This window comes from Neovison vison, chromosome 4 (assembly GCF_020171115.1).
Source record: "Neovison vison isolate M4711 chromosome 4, ASM_NN_V1, whole genome shotgun sequence".
Lineage (NCBI taxonomy): Eukaryota > Metazoa > Chordata > Mammalia > Carnivora > Mustelidae > Neogale > Neogale vison.
Window position 1 is genome coordinate 164,809,442 of NC_058094.1, and position 15,258 is coordinate 164,824,699.

General features: G+C 34.8%; 1 protein-coding gene across 5 annotated transcripts in view; it reads left to right on the top strand.

Annotated features, from left to right (window-relative positions):
* Positions 1-15,258, top strand: part of C1GALT1 (core 1 synthase, glycoprotein-N-acetylgalactosamine 3-beta-galactosyltransferase 1) — a 66,816-nt gene that overhangs the window by 2,720 nt on the left and 48,838 nt on the right. Inside the window, exon 2 of one of the 5 annotated variants that reach the window (XM_044246089.1) lies at positions 4,891-4,953. The exons of the other annotated variants lie outside the window; for them this stretch is intronic. The gene's annotated coding sequence lies outside the window, so the exon portion shown is untranslated. The remainder of the gene's footprint in view (positions 1-4,890; positions 4,954-15,258) is intronic. 5 annotated transcript variants of the gene reach the window in all.

Below are 15,258 nucleotides of genomic sequence, written 5' to 3' on the forward strand. Positions count from 1 at the left end.
AATTTGAAATTATGTATGGCTTGGTGTAGTCATTTGCATTCTTGGTCCTTCTATTGGTTTCCTAGGGCTGCCATAAGAAAGTGTAGCAGACTGGGTAATTTAAAACAACAGAAGTTTATCATCTCAGTTCTGGAGGCTGGAATTCTGAAATCAAGGTGTTGGTAGGGCTATGGTCTCTAGGTACTAGGGGAGAATCTGTTCATGTCTCTTAGCTTCTCGTGTCACTGGCAGTCCTTGATATTCCTTGACTTGGAGCTTTACCATTCCAGTCTGCTGCTTTCTGTGTCTTGTCATATGGCATTCTCCCTTTTTTATAAGGATGCCAGTCATATTGAATTAGTGTCCACCCTGATGACTTCATCTTAACTTGATTACATCTGCAAAGACCCTATTTCCAAATAAGATCCCATTTCTAGGTACTGGGGTTAGGACTTCGACCTCAGTCTTTTGGGGAGGGATACAACTTAACCCATCACAACAATATAATTTTTAGCACATATGGCAGGCCAAATCAGGCTGTGTGGTAGGAACAAAGAAGGGGTCCTCTAAATTTATTTGTCATTTACTTACCTCAGTGCTTACTCAGAACCAGGTTGCAGAGAGAAAGCAAACAGGCAGACAAAAATCTCTGTCCTAGAGGAGCATGTTCTAAAGCGTTGGTTCTCAAAATGTTGTCCCTGGATATGTAGCATCAGCATTATCTGGGAACTTGTTAGCAATCCAAGCCTCTTGGTTCAGAAACTATTTTAACAAAACTTTTTAGTGATTCTGATGCAGACTCAGGTATGAGAACCAATGAACAAGATGGAGAAGAGAGACAATAAACAAGATGAAGAAGTAAAATAGGTAATATATTAGATGTTAACAGATAGTAAGAATAGGGTGGGTAAGAATAGGGTGACCAGAGAAGACTCTCTGAGAAATAAAGGCCTGAAGAAATAAGCCATGTGAGTATGTAGGGGAGTGTGTTCCCAACAGAGAACAGCAGATGCACAGACCCTCATGTTTGAGGAACAGCAAGGAATCCAGAGAACACAGCAAGGGAAACAGTAATAGGTTCAGTTTACGAAATTTCTATTTATTCTTTTTGACCTATAAAAACCAAATACTAGGAGAAGAGATCAGAAAAAGAAGAGTGGGGATAGGATTGCAGACCACTGAGGTTCATCTTAAGGTTTTTGCTTTGTTTCTGAGGTTGGGAAGACATTGGAAGATTTTGAGCATATGAGTGATACAATCTTTTTTAAAAGATCACTGGTGAAATGGGTAAAAATGGATTGAAGAAAGAAGGATGCAAAGGGAAAAGTTGATTAGGAGTCCAAAGTAGTTGAGGGAGGGAGAGGAGAAGGGAGAAAAGGAGGAGGTGACTTGGACTAGGATGGTAGCAATGGACAGGTTAGAAGAGAGGAATGAGATCAAAAGCATATGAGATGATAGTGAAAAATAAGGTTACCCCATTGCCTGCCTCGAAGAGGTTTACAATTAATCTTTATATATTCTTCCTGAGATATTTTATGTATATATGGTAAACTCGGTATATGTATATATGATAAACAGTTTAGTAGAGCACTTCTTTTTTTTTCGAATGCATGGTAAATCCTTCTTTTTTTTTAAGGTTTTATTTGTTTATTTGACAGGACAGAGAGATCACAAGTAGGCAGAGAAGCAGGCAGAGAGAGAGAGGGGAAGCAGGCTCCCTGCTGAGCAGAGAGCTGGATGCGGGACTCAATCCCAGGACCCTGAGATCACCACTGACCGGAGCCAAAGGCAGAGGCTTAACCATTGAACCACCCAGGCACCCCGTAGAGCACTTTTTAACTGGAGCTGATTTTGACCCTAAGGGGACATTTGGCAGTGTCTAGAGACATTTTTGGTTGTCACAGCCCAGGGGAATACTGTTGGCATCTAGTGAGTGGAGGCCACAAATGCTACTAAGTGTCTTATGATGAACAGGATAGCCAATCACAAGAGAGAATCATCCGGCTCAAGAGGTCATTGGCTTAATGGGAGTTACAGAGGTTGAGGCATAGATGGTGGAGAAAAGACAGTGTTATATAGACAGAGAACACAGTAGGAATAGAATAGCCTCAGCACTGGGATATTTAGTTAACAGATTAAATATTGCAGTTGCTTAGGTGAGAGAGGGTCTGAAATAGTAGAAATGGAGGGGGGGATGGATTTTTAAAATTTAGGAAATAAAATTGGCCAGATTTGGTGATTGGATATGGGGTGAGGATAAGGGGAGTGGGGAATGTTAAAAAATTAGAGACACTGTGATTTCTAGTTTAGATACACAGATGGCTTCTAGTAAAATAGGAAGCCATTGGTGAGTAATTTAGGTTATTGCCAGTAATTTTAGTTAAGATGAGCAGGTAGGAAGGGAATTAAGGAAGGTAAGGAGTCACTTTTTGGCGTGTTGAATTTAAGATGCCTAGGTCAAGATAGAAATGTTTAATGTGTATGTGAATCAAACTTGGAGAAGTCTGAAAAGGATCAAGACATCCTCTTGTGTAAGAAGTGTGGGGATTTTAGTGCAGTTTGGTTTTTTTAGATTATCTCTATAGATGAAGTAGCCTACCTTTATTTAATTTTTGTCAAAAAAAGTAATAGATGTTACTTGATAAAAGCATTAAAACATTAAAAGTTTATAAAATGAAAAAAAAACCCTTCTTGCTCATGCCACCTAGTCTTAGTTCTCAGAAGTAGATAACAAAATTTATTAAATAACAAAATTTATTTTGTTATAATAAATTTATATTTATTATATAAATTTAAATAAAATATAAATTTAAATAATTAACAAAATTTACTTTGTTAAATATTTTTATATACACCTTTCCAGAATTATGTATACAGAATCATTTAAGAAGCCAAATGTGATTATTCTATAAAAACTGTAGTACTTTGTCTTAAAAAATAAATCTTTCATCTTACACAGTTTTCATGAATGAAGTTGTGTTATGGAAGAAAATAAATGAAAAGGGTAAAGTGGAGACAAAGAGACTAAGACTAAGAGATAAAGCAATATCTCTTTGATATAAAGTAAAAGATGCAAATACACAGAGAAATGTGAAAGAAAACAGTCTTTTCTGTATATATATATATTATGTATCTACGGTTTCAGTTTCAGTTTTTTAATTTGTTTTCTTTACATTTTTTCTGATTTAAAACGTAGCCACTATACCTTACTAGCAAAAAAGTCGTAACTGCTAAATATGCAAAGATTTTCCTTATTAGCACATATAGATCATTGTTTTGCCAGCTTATTCTGTGGTACAGATGTACCATGTTGTGGATTTAACCAATTCCTTATCAACCGACAAACATCTATGGCAATGGCTGCTGTAAATATCTTTGCAGACTTCTGTGTTTGTGTACATAGGAAAAATTTCTGTTGATGAAATGATGGGTCAGGTCATAGTCATTTAAAATTTTAAAATAGGGGCGCCTGGGTGGCTCAGTGGGTTAAGCCTTCGGCTCAGGTCATGATCTCAGGGTTCTGGGATCAAGCCCCACATTGGGGCTTGAGAGAGCTTCCCCCTCTTCTCTCTGCTTGCCTCTCTGCCTACTTGTGACCTCTCTCTCTCTCTGTGTCAAATAAATAAATAAAATCTTAAAAAATATATATATGTGTTTTAAAAAGCCAGTGGTTGCATCGTATATCTTTAAAAAAAAATTTTTTTTAAATATATTGCCAAATTGCCCTTCCAAAAGACAGTAAATGTATGTATTGTGAGAATGCATGAGTGCCAGTTTTCTCTTCCATGTCATGATAGTGTAATTAAACATTTTTTGCTAGTATGATAGGTTAAAAATAGTATTTCTGCATTTGAATTACTTTAATGTGAAATTTGAACATCCTTGACCATTGTATTTTCTTCTTCTGCAAATCCTTTATTTTCTTTATATGTTTTTATGTTAGATTGATCTTTTATCTTTTTCATTATGATATTTTTTGGCATTTTTTGCTGTACAGATTTTTTTTTTAGCATTTTGTACAGAAGCTCTCTGAACCAGCAATTTTACTGCCAGAAGTTGAACCAATGAGTAATCTCATACAATTTTCCTATAGTCATGGTATCCGAGTTTTGAAAAGATATCAATTCATGTTAAGAAAATGAAAAAGATATTTTCTTCTAGTTTTGTTATAATTTCATTTTTTAAATATTGAAATCTTAGAAACATTAGGAATTTGAAAGAGAAAGGTAGGAATCCAGCTGGCTGATTTTTATCTTTTTCCCAAAAGACTATTTCATTATTATTACTTGAATAAACCATCTTTTTCTTGATTTGAAATGCTGTGTATATTATGTATTAAATTTCTATATGTACTTGTTTTTTTAATAGACTCTTTATTTCAGTCTGGTAAAGACCACCAGGGATATATATCTTTAAGCTGACAAAGGTTAATTAACTTGCTGCTGTGAGGGAGACCACACAGCAGACCAAACTGCCTGCATTTTACTAAATAAAGAAAGGACAGCATTATTATAGGATTTTGAAGAAGGGTGGAGTTTAGACAAAATTTAAATGAAACAATATTTGATAGGTTTGAAGTATAGCAAGGCTGTATGTCAAGGGGTTAATTAACATCAGGCCTGGGCTGAGAAGCAAACTCAAAGTCCTCTTACCTTAGAGAATATACAGTTAAGATAAATGTGGAATGTTGTGTCTGGGAAACCCTATCTGAAACTCTGATTTGGAAATTAAGACTGCTGTTATTTGATGAATAATCCATCATCTATATAAGAATGGGATGTTCCAGTCTCACTGATATACTTTCAGATCGCTTAGTTCTGATGGCACAGTTGTAGAGAAAAAAAGTTTCTCAGCATTATGTCTGTAGTATTAATCAAAAGCATTACATTTTTTTTTTTTACTGATTCATAGATAAATTGATATGTCTGTTTGGCCTGAATGTCGAATTGTTCTACCTATATACCACTGTTCATTGTAAGTAATACATTTTAATCTCTAGTAGCCTTAATCTGCCCTCCAACCTGCAATGCTCCTTTAAGGAATTTCCAGTTATACTCATAATTATTTTCTAAACAACATTATGAATAACTTTTTACTATATTACTTGATTTTTAAAAATCTTATATTTTAAGTAGATCCATTAGGCTTATTCTACCCCGACACGCCTTTCCAGAATTTTTCAGGTATACTCACATACTTCTCTTTTACAAATCTTTTGCATACTTTTACTGAGTTATTTAACTTTTTAAAATTTTCTTGTATTTAAAAAGCAATAAAAAATAAAATCTTGTAACAATACATATACAGATTATTTTGGAGAAAATCAACATTGTTATTCTTTTTTTCCAGTTTTTTGTTGTAAAATACAAATAAGATTTAGCATTTTGGTCATTTTAAGTGTACATTTCAGTGATATTAAATACATTTATATTGTTGTGCAACTATTACCACCATCTATCTCCAGAACTCTTCATCTTGCAAAACTGAAACTCTGTACACATTAAACAGTAATTTCCCATACCTCTCTGGCAACCACCATTCTCTGTCACTATGATTTTAACTGGGTGTCTCCTATCTCAGGCAACCACCAGTGTCTAGCAACCACCATTCTACTTTCTGTTTCTGTGGTTTTAACTGAGTGTCTCTTGTAAGTGGAATTATATAGTATTTGTCTTTTTGTGACTGGCTTATTTCATTTAACATGATGTCAGAGTTCATCCATGTTACAGCACACGTCAAAATTTCCTTTCTTTAAAGGCTGAGTAATACTCCATTGTATGCACATAACACATTTTGCTTATTCATTTATCCATTGATGGACACTTGGATTAATTCCGCATTTTAGCTATCGTGAATATTGCTGCTATAAACATGGGTATACAGATACCTCTTTGAGACCCTGCTTCCAATTCTTTTGGTCATATACCCAGAAGTGGGTACTGGATCCTGTGGTAACTCTAAATTTTTAATTTTTTTTGTGAGCTACCGTACTACTTTCCACAGTGGCTTTACATTGTACATTTCTGTACATTTTACAGTATAGTGCACAAATATTTGCATTTCTCCACATCCTTGCCAACACTTACTGTTTTGATAGTGGCCATCCCAATAGATGTGATATGGTACCTCATTATAGATTTGATTAGAATTTCCCTGAGTATCAGTGATGTTGAGCATCTTTTCACCTTCAACATGCTCTTAACTTATCAACCAGTTGTATATCTTGTTTGAAAAAATGTCTTTTCAAGTCCTTCGCCCATTTTATTGGTTTTGTTGTTAAGTTTTAGGAGTTCTCTATATATTCTGGACGTTAATCCCCTATGAGATGACTTGCAAATATTTCTTCCATTCTGTAGGTAGCCTTTTTAATTTGTTGATAGTATCTTTTAATATATAAAATTTGTAAATTTTCATGAAGTCCAGTTTAACTAATTTTTCTTTTGTTGCTTGTGTCTTTGATGTCCTATCAAAGAAATCATTCCCAATTCCAGTATCAGGAAGTTTTTTCTCTTGTTTTCTTCTAAGAGTTATATAGTTTTATATTTAGGTCTTATATTTAGGTCTTTGATCTATTCTGAGTTGATTTCTGTATATGATGTTAGATAAGGGTCCAGTTTCGTTCTTTAGTGTGTGGATATTCTGTTTTCCTAGCATTTTTGTCAAAAGATTGTCCTCTGCTTATTGAATGCATGTGGCCTATTTGTTGAAAATATTTTGACCATAAATGCATGTGTTTATTTTTGAGCTCTCTATTCTGTTCCATTGGCCTATATGTCTGTCTTTATCCCAGTGCCACTGTTTTGATTACTGTAGCCTTTGTAGTAAGTTTTAAAATTAGGAACTGTGAGTCCTCTGGTTTTATTCCCTTGACATTCCATATGAATTTTATGATGGATATTTCTGTTTCTTCAGAAAACATCAGTAGATTTTGATAGCAGTTGTGTTAAATTTATAGATAACTTTGGGCAGTATTGATCTCTTAATAATATTCTTCCAATCCACGAACATGGGATGTCTTTCCATTTATTTATGTGCAAAAAATATTTATGTTCTCATGGAATAGTAACAGGGTATTTTCACTTTTGATTTCCTGAAGCTAAAATTGTGTGAATATTTTTCAAACTATTTTATCATCTTAATAAATTAGTAATAGAAAATGCTTTTAGTCTGTCTCAATTAATATGTATTTGTATTATAGTTCATATGAGTTGAATACACACCAAAGGAAATAATATATATATATAGAGTTCATATCTATTTTATGTTTTGGGGTTAAAGAAGTGTAAAAGCTTCAAATGATGGAACCATATATGATTTTTTATTTAGTATATTAGGTGGTGTAAATATAGATCTCTGCTTGCAAAATTCATTTCAACTGTGTTCCCCCCTTTAGTAAACAAACACACAAACATTTGAATGCATTTAAAAAGCCAGGCAGTGTGTTAGGTGCTAGAGAGGTAGAGATAAGAGCCATAGCCACTTTTCCTGAGGAACTCATAGTCTAGTGGGAAAGAGATGCACTTACTGTATTTCACAGTATGATATATACATGGTAGGAAGTGGGAATAAAGGAACAAGGACACATTCAAGGGAGAGTAGTTAATTTGATAAGGCAGTAGGAAAGAGTAGTCATGGAAAATACTGAAACTGAAGCAACCTTGAAAGAATTATGTATCTATATAGTAGACAAAATAGAGGAAGGCACACCAAGCAGAAAAGACTAGAATGGCCGAAGTCATCCAAATGAAAGGTCATGGCAAACTTGGAGAATGGCTGAATGTTCTTTGCAGATAAGGGAGTATGAGAAGAAAGCAGGAAGGTAAACTAGAGCCAGTCTTTTGTACCAAATAAGCAGTATGTTCTTGATCCTTGGATAGTTCGCTTTTGTCCAAAATTCTAGGATGGAAATAATTTTTCCTCAGAATTTTGAAGGATTTTATCTATTGCCTCTAGCTTTTGGTGTTGCTGTTTAAAAGTCTAAAACTGTTTAATTCCTGGGGCACCTAGCTGACTTAGTCAGTTAAGCATCTGCCTTAGGCTTAGGTCATGATCTCAAGGTCCTGGGATCAAGGCCAGTGTTGGGCTCCCTGCTCGGCAGGGAGTCTGCTTCTTCCTCTTCCTCTGCCCCTCCCCGCGTTCATGCTCTGTCTCTCGCTTTCTCTCTCTCTCTCTCTCTCAAGTAAATAAATAATTTTTAAAAAATAAAAAAAAAAAACCATTTAATTCTTATCTCTGCCTCATTCTCTTTTTCTGTGAACTTGCAGAATGGATTTTTCACCAAAATTTCCTGATACCACATCTTTTTGGGTCTGTTTTTGTTCAGAATATTAGCTATCCTTGGATCCTTTCAATCTGGAAATGTCCTTGAAATATTTGATTGTTGGTTTCCTACCCTCTTTTTTATCTGTACCTGTAAACTGATCCTTAGTTATCAATTTTCTCTCTTATTTTACATCACCTTATCTTTTTGTTTGGTTTGCTTTGAGGGTGATTTCCTTAACTTTATCCTATGGCTGTTCTATTCAGGTTTTTTATTTTCTTATAGTTTAATTGTGGAGTTCTTTTTGTCCTCTTAGTTTTTTTCTTAGTCTTACTCTTATCTTTTTTCATGAATAGAATGGCATGACATTTCTTAATATCTCAGAATTCAATGATTAGGTTTTTCTTAGTTTTCATCGCATTATATCCTCTCTTCAAGTTGCTTTAAATTTGACTTTATTGGTTTTTTTCTTTCATTTTAGAGGCTTTCCTTAAAATACCTGGTGATTCTTAAGTGGCTATTGATATTTTAGACTAGACACTAAAAAGCTGATTAAAATTTCTGTATGCATTGTTAGGGCTGTGCAGTACTATTCACTATATGATGATTGAACTAGAATGATTGATTGCTGAAACTTCTGGAGGATTCCATACAGCAAAACCAAACCAAGCAATTTTTAACTTTCCCAGTGACAAAGTTACCATAGCAGATGATGCTAATAATTTGTCCAAGTTTCTGTATCTCTTTTCTGTTCATAGGCTCCTAATGTATATTCATTCCCATTATCTGTCTCCTAAGGTTCTTTGTTGCTTGGCTGCCCTCACACTGCCAGAGCCAGTTTTGCCAATGTATAAGCTATAAGAGTGTCTGAGAAGTTTATTTCCTAAGGCCAGCCCTTAACCAATTATTAATTACATGAATACAACTCTGAGGTGCAGCTGGCATTGCCTCCAGAACTACCCTAGGGTATGGAGCTAAAATTATCTCCCATGGAACTTTGCATGACCTTTTTTTCCTCCCTGGCCTACTTACCTGAAGTTTTTCCAGGGAAGACTTTTTATGAAATTTCTTTTTTTTGTTTGTTTTAAGATTTCTTTAATTAATTAATTTATTTGTTTATTGCCAGAGGTGGAGAGAGAGAAAGAGCACGTGTGCCAATGAGCACACAAGCAGGGCAAGCAGCAGACGGAGGGAGAAGCAGGTTCTCTGCTAAGCAGGGACTCGATCTTGGGACCCTGGGATTATGACCTGAGCTGAGGGCAGATGATTAACTGATGGAGCCACTGAGGCATCCCCAGGGAATACTCTCTTATAAACCACTTTTACACAAATGTCTTATTTCATGGTTTCCTTTCCGAAGACCCAACTTAAGATAGTCATTAACATTTGGGGGTACATACCCTTTGGTGACGTATTATTTTGGAGTGAGAGTAGACTGATTTTTTTTTTTTTTTTAAATTCTGTCTGTATTTTGGGCCCTCTTTGTCAGAGATTAGTATCAAACTTTTACGTAAAAGAAGAATTGGTTAAGTTCTACTTAACTTCCTGACTGATTCATATGTACCGGCATACCTCAGAACTATTGCGAGCTCAGTTCCAAATCACTGCAATAAAACAAATATCATAATAAAGCAAGTCAGATGAATTTTTGGTTTCCCCATGCATATAAAAGTTATGTTTATGCTATAGTGTAGTGTGTTAAGGATGCAGTAGCATTATGTCTTTAAAAAATGTACATACCTTAATTTACCTTATTAAAATATACTTTATTGCTAAAAAAAATGCTAACCATCATCTGAGCTTTCAGTGAGTCATAATCTTTTTGCTAGTAAAGGGTCTTGTCTTTATGTTGATAGCTGCTGACTGATCAGGGTGGTGGTTCCTGCAGGTTGGAGTAGCTGTAACAATTTCGTAAAATAAGACAACAATGAAGTTTGCCACATCTGTTTACTCTTCCTTTCATTAACGATTTCTCTGTGGCATAGATACTGTTTGATAGATTTTACGCACAGTAGAACTTCTTTCAAAATTGGAGTCAGTCCTCTCAAACCCTACTCATGTTTTATTAACTAAGTTTATGTAAAATTCTAACCTTGTTGCCGTTTCAACAATTTTCATAGCATCTTCATCAGGAGTAAATTTCATCCCAAGAAATCACTTTCTTTGCTCATCTCTAAGAAGCAACTCCTCATCCATTCAGGTTTTTTCATAGGATATCAGCAATTCAGTCACATCTTTAGGCTCCATTTCTAATTCTAGTTATCTTGCTGTTTCTACCATACCTGCAGTTACTTCCTCCCCTGAAGTCTTAAACCCCTTCACAGGCATTCATGATAGTTAGAATCAACTTCTTCTAAACTCCTGTTCATGTTGATATTTTGACCTCTTCCCATGAATCATGAGTGTTTTTAATGCCATCTAGAATATTGAATTCCCTCCAGAACGTTTTTGATTTATCCTGCCCAGCTGTATCAGAGGATTCAGTATCTATGGCAGCTATAGCTTTATGAAACGTATTTTTTTTTTCCTCCAAGATTTTATTTCTTGGAGAGTACGCGTGTGCACAAGTAGTGGGGAGGAGCAGAGGGAGAGGGAGAAGCAGATTCCCTACTCAGGAGGGAGCCTGATGCAGGCTGCATCCCAGGACCCCGGGATTATGACCTGAGTCAAAGGCACTTAACCAGTTGAGCCATCCAGGTGCCCCACAACATGTATTTCTTAAATAATAAGACTTGAAAGTTGAAAATTACTCCTTGATCTATGGGCTGCAGAATGGATGTTGTATTAGGAGACATGAAAACAACTTTAATCTTGTTGTCCATCTCTGTTAGAGTTCTGGGGTAACTAGTTGCATTGTCAATGAGCAGTAGTATTTTGAAAGCAATCTTTTTTTCTGAGCACCTGTCTCAACAATAGGCTTAAAATATTAAATAAACAATGTTGTAAACAGATATGATGTCATCCAGGCTTTGTTGTTCCCTTTCCAGAGCACAGGCAAACTAGATGCAGCATAATTATTAAGGGTTGTAACATTTTCAGAATGGTAAGTGAGCAGTGGCTTCAAGTTAAAGTTACCAGCTGCATTAGCCCCTAACGAGAAAGTCAGCCTGTCCTTTGAAACTGGGCATTGACTTCTCCCATCTAGTTCACAAAGTCCTAAATGACATCTTTTCCCAGCAGTAGGCTCTTTCGTCTACATTGAAAATCCGTTTTTTAGTGAAGCCGCTTTCAGTAATTATTCTTATATGGATTTCTCTGGATAACTTGGAGCTTCTACCTCAGCATGTGCTGCTTCACTTTACATTGTGGTCTTATGGAGAAGGCTTCTTTCCCTTAGACCTCATGAACCAAATTTTGCTAGCTTCAAACTTTTCTTGTATACTCACTTACCTCTCTCAGCCTTCATTGAATCGAAGAGTTAGGACCTTGCTTTAGATTAGGCTTTGGCTTAAGGGGATGTTGTGGCTGGTTTGACATTCTATCTGAACTACTAAAGTACTCTCTCCAAATTAGCAATATCAAAATGAGCTATTTTGGTTTCTTATTATTTGTGAGTTGACTGGGGTAACACTTTTAGTTTCTTATAAGAACTTTGCATTTATAACTTGGCTGTTTGGCACAAGAAGCCTAGTTTTTGGCCTATCTTGGCTTTCAAACATGCTTTCCTCCCTAAGCTTAATCATTTCTAGCTTTTCATTTAAAGTGAGAGACATGTGATTCTTCCTTTCACTTGAACATGAAGAGCCCATTGTAGAGTTACTGATTGGCTTAATTTCAATATTCTTGTGTCTCAGGGAATAGGGAGGTCTTAGGAGAGGGAGAAAGAGGAATGGCCAATTGGTGGAGCAGACAGAACACACACAACATTTATCGATTAAGTTTGCCATCTTATATGTCTGCAGTTTGTGACACCCCAAACTATTATAATAGTAGCACCAAAGATCAGCAGTTAGAGTTCACTGTAAAAAATATAGCAATGAAGAAGTTTGAAATATCCTGAGAACTGCCAAAATGTGACACAGAGAAATGAAGTGACATGGTGTTGGAAAAGTAGTGCCAATAGACTTACTGGACGAAGAGTTAATACAGACTTTCAATTTGTAAAAAAAACAACAAAAATACTAGTATCTGCAAAACACAGTAAAGGAAAGCACAGTGAAAATAAAGTATGCCTATATAAAAATTATGTTTTTTGAATATCCAAGAAAAGCCTAGACCTTTTTGAAGTCTGGCTCTTTGACAACATTCTTTATTTCCTTTGTGGTTATTTATTCATTTAGTTTTTATACCTTGAATCAGCTTTGATAATTTGCTTTTTTAGAGAAATGTGTTTCATTTAGGTTTTTGTGTTTAATAGCTGTTATATAAAATGTTCTTTTGGATTACTTTTAATTTTTTCTGTGAATGTGGATATAGTTTAAATCCGAATCGGAACAAACCAACTGTAAAAAGAAATTTGTGAACTAATTGAGGCAATTTGATTATAGAAGACAGGAAAATTTGATTATACCCTTGAATTGGATGAGTCCAAAGAATTATTGTTAATTTTTTTAGGCACTGATAATTCTGTTAGACATTTGATTTGGCTTTTTATTTCATTAATCTTAATTATTTTTCTATTTTGAATTTTATTGATTTCTGTTATTTCATTCATTGTGCTTGCTTTAGGCTTATTTTGCCCTTTTTCTTGGTTTTTGAAGTGGGAACTTGAGTTGATTGGAGACTTTTTCTCTTTTCTAACGTAAGCATTTAGTGCTGTAAGTTTTCTTGAGAACTGCTTTAGTTGTATCCCTCTCTTTTTAAACTCATCACTTTTTTGTGTCCCTGTGTAATTAACAACACTGTAAATTCCACAAGGGCAGGGAAAGATATTTTATTTTAGCTTTTCCCAGTGTTTAGCACAGTGCCATATAATTGTAATGAATTTTGAACTTTAAAACTTGCATGTAGTATCTCAGCAGCTTAGCTTAATAATCTGGAACTGTAGGGGCACCTGGGTGGCTCAGTGGGTTAAAGCCTCTGCCTTCCTCTCCGGTGATGTTCCCGGGATCCTGGGATCGAGCCCCACATCGGCCTCTCTGCTTAGCAGGTAGCCTGCTTCCTCCTCTCTCTTTGCCTGCCTCTCCGTCTACTTGTTACTTCTGTCTGTCAAATAAATAAAATAAAATAAAATAAAATAATCTGGAACTGTAAAGAAACAAAATTAGTAGGAATATTCTCAAAGAGAATATTGCAAATAAAATTTTATTTTATATAATAGAGTTTTATTTAGCTTAGAAATGTATTGAAAAGGAGATATGGATTAAGTGTTTAGGAATAAGCCTTTTTAATATAAAGAAACATTTGAATTCTTATTAGGAAGAGTACCGTAGGAGAGCAGAGGCATGAAAATTTAGTCTGAAAACAGTTCCGATCTCTCTGCATTCTTTTCACAGTCTTTCTTGGAGCCCATGGACTTTTCATTTTTTATATCTTTACATCTCAATATTTGTCAATAGAGCAAAACCGTTTTTTTTTTCCTTGAATCTGCTCGTAACAATGTCTTCTTATCTTCCATTTAAAGGTAATTTTAGAAAAAAAAATAAATTTTAAAAAAGGTAATTTTAGAAAGGGCAAAGGATGTGGAAAGTTGATGGGTTACTATACATGCAAGTGTGATATAACAGGAAAAAAAACCTATAAACTTTAAGTGAAATGTGAGTTAGAATCCCAGTTTACCATGTTGACTGTGTGGTTCAGGTCAATTTAATTTCTCTGAAACTCAGCTTCCTCATTTGTAGTATGGAGATACTACTGTCAGGTTTTACAGTTGTGAGGATCAGAGAAAACAGAAGTTTTAAGCCTCATATAGTATATTTGTAAGCATTTATACACTGTATCACTATATAATATAAAATTACTCAGTTTTGTAAGGAAAGTCTTTTAGGGAGAAAAACATCAAAAATCACCTTAATGTAGTTTGAAATACATGTTGAATATGTAAATGCAGTGAATGAATAGTATAATACAGAAAAAATTTCGAATAGTAGACTGACATCTCTGGCAGGAGTACCAAAATTTAAAAACAACGAAAAACGAACACTGAAAGCCTCAGATTTTAGGGACTTTTATTGTGAATTCTGTTGACTCCCTAAAAGCCTAAAAATTGGAGGAAGACATGATCTCATGTTTAAAGGGTATTAAAGTCTTATTCAGAGGATATTAGTGACTAGTGGCTTGACTAAAAACAAAGCATAAAAGAAGTGGAACATGTATCTATAAGGATAAAAGATCAATCTGCCCTCAGACTTTTCTGGCACCCATGTGAGAGGACCATGGATCAATATTTACAGAGTTTATACTTGGTCAAGTTGTGCTTCATATATGTAGACAGTCTCAAGCCTGCAAGAATTTAGAATATAGCAGCAATGAGCACTATTACAAAAATTACTTGCTGAAATTCAGCCAAAAACATGACATTAATGAACTCACATATAAAGGAGCTGTAATGAAAGGACTATTAATGAGCTTAGAATCCAAATTAATACATGCTCAAGATTAAGCAGTCATGGGAATTACAGTATAATTTATAGAATGTAAACTATGCAAAATTTACAGAATAAAAATAGTTCACAAAAATTGTGTGGGAGAGAGTATATATGTTCTGATTTCCACATTTCCATAACAAGAAATTAATAGGAACTATCTAAAATTTTAAAAGGTAGTTTTAAAAAAGGGCCTACTATTGCTATATATTTTTCATAGTCTTTTTCTTGTCTTTTGAAGGATCATTTAGAAGAGAGGAGTCATAAATGTTTAGCTGACTTTCAGGGTTCATTTAGATTCATTTCACTTCCCTCTTTTCTTATACATTCAAGTAAATCTAACTTAATATGTTAAATCTTTAAAATAGCATGACTAACATTCATTCTGAAAAACTATACATGCAAGTGTATATGTAAAATGGTTAAGAATCTGACTTCTTGAATCATATGCTAGTGTGACCCTGGGAAGGTTACTTACCTTTTTGTGAGTTTGCC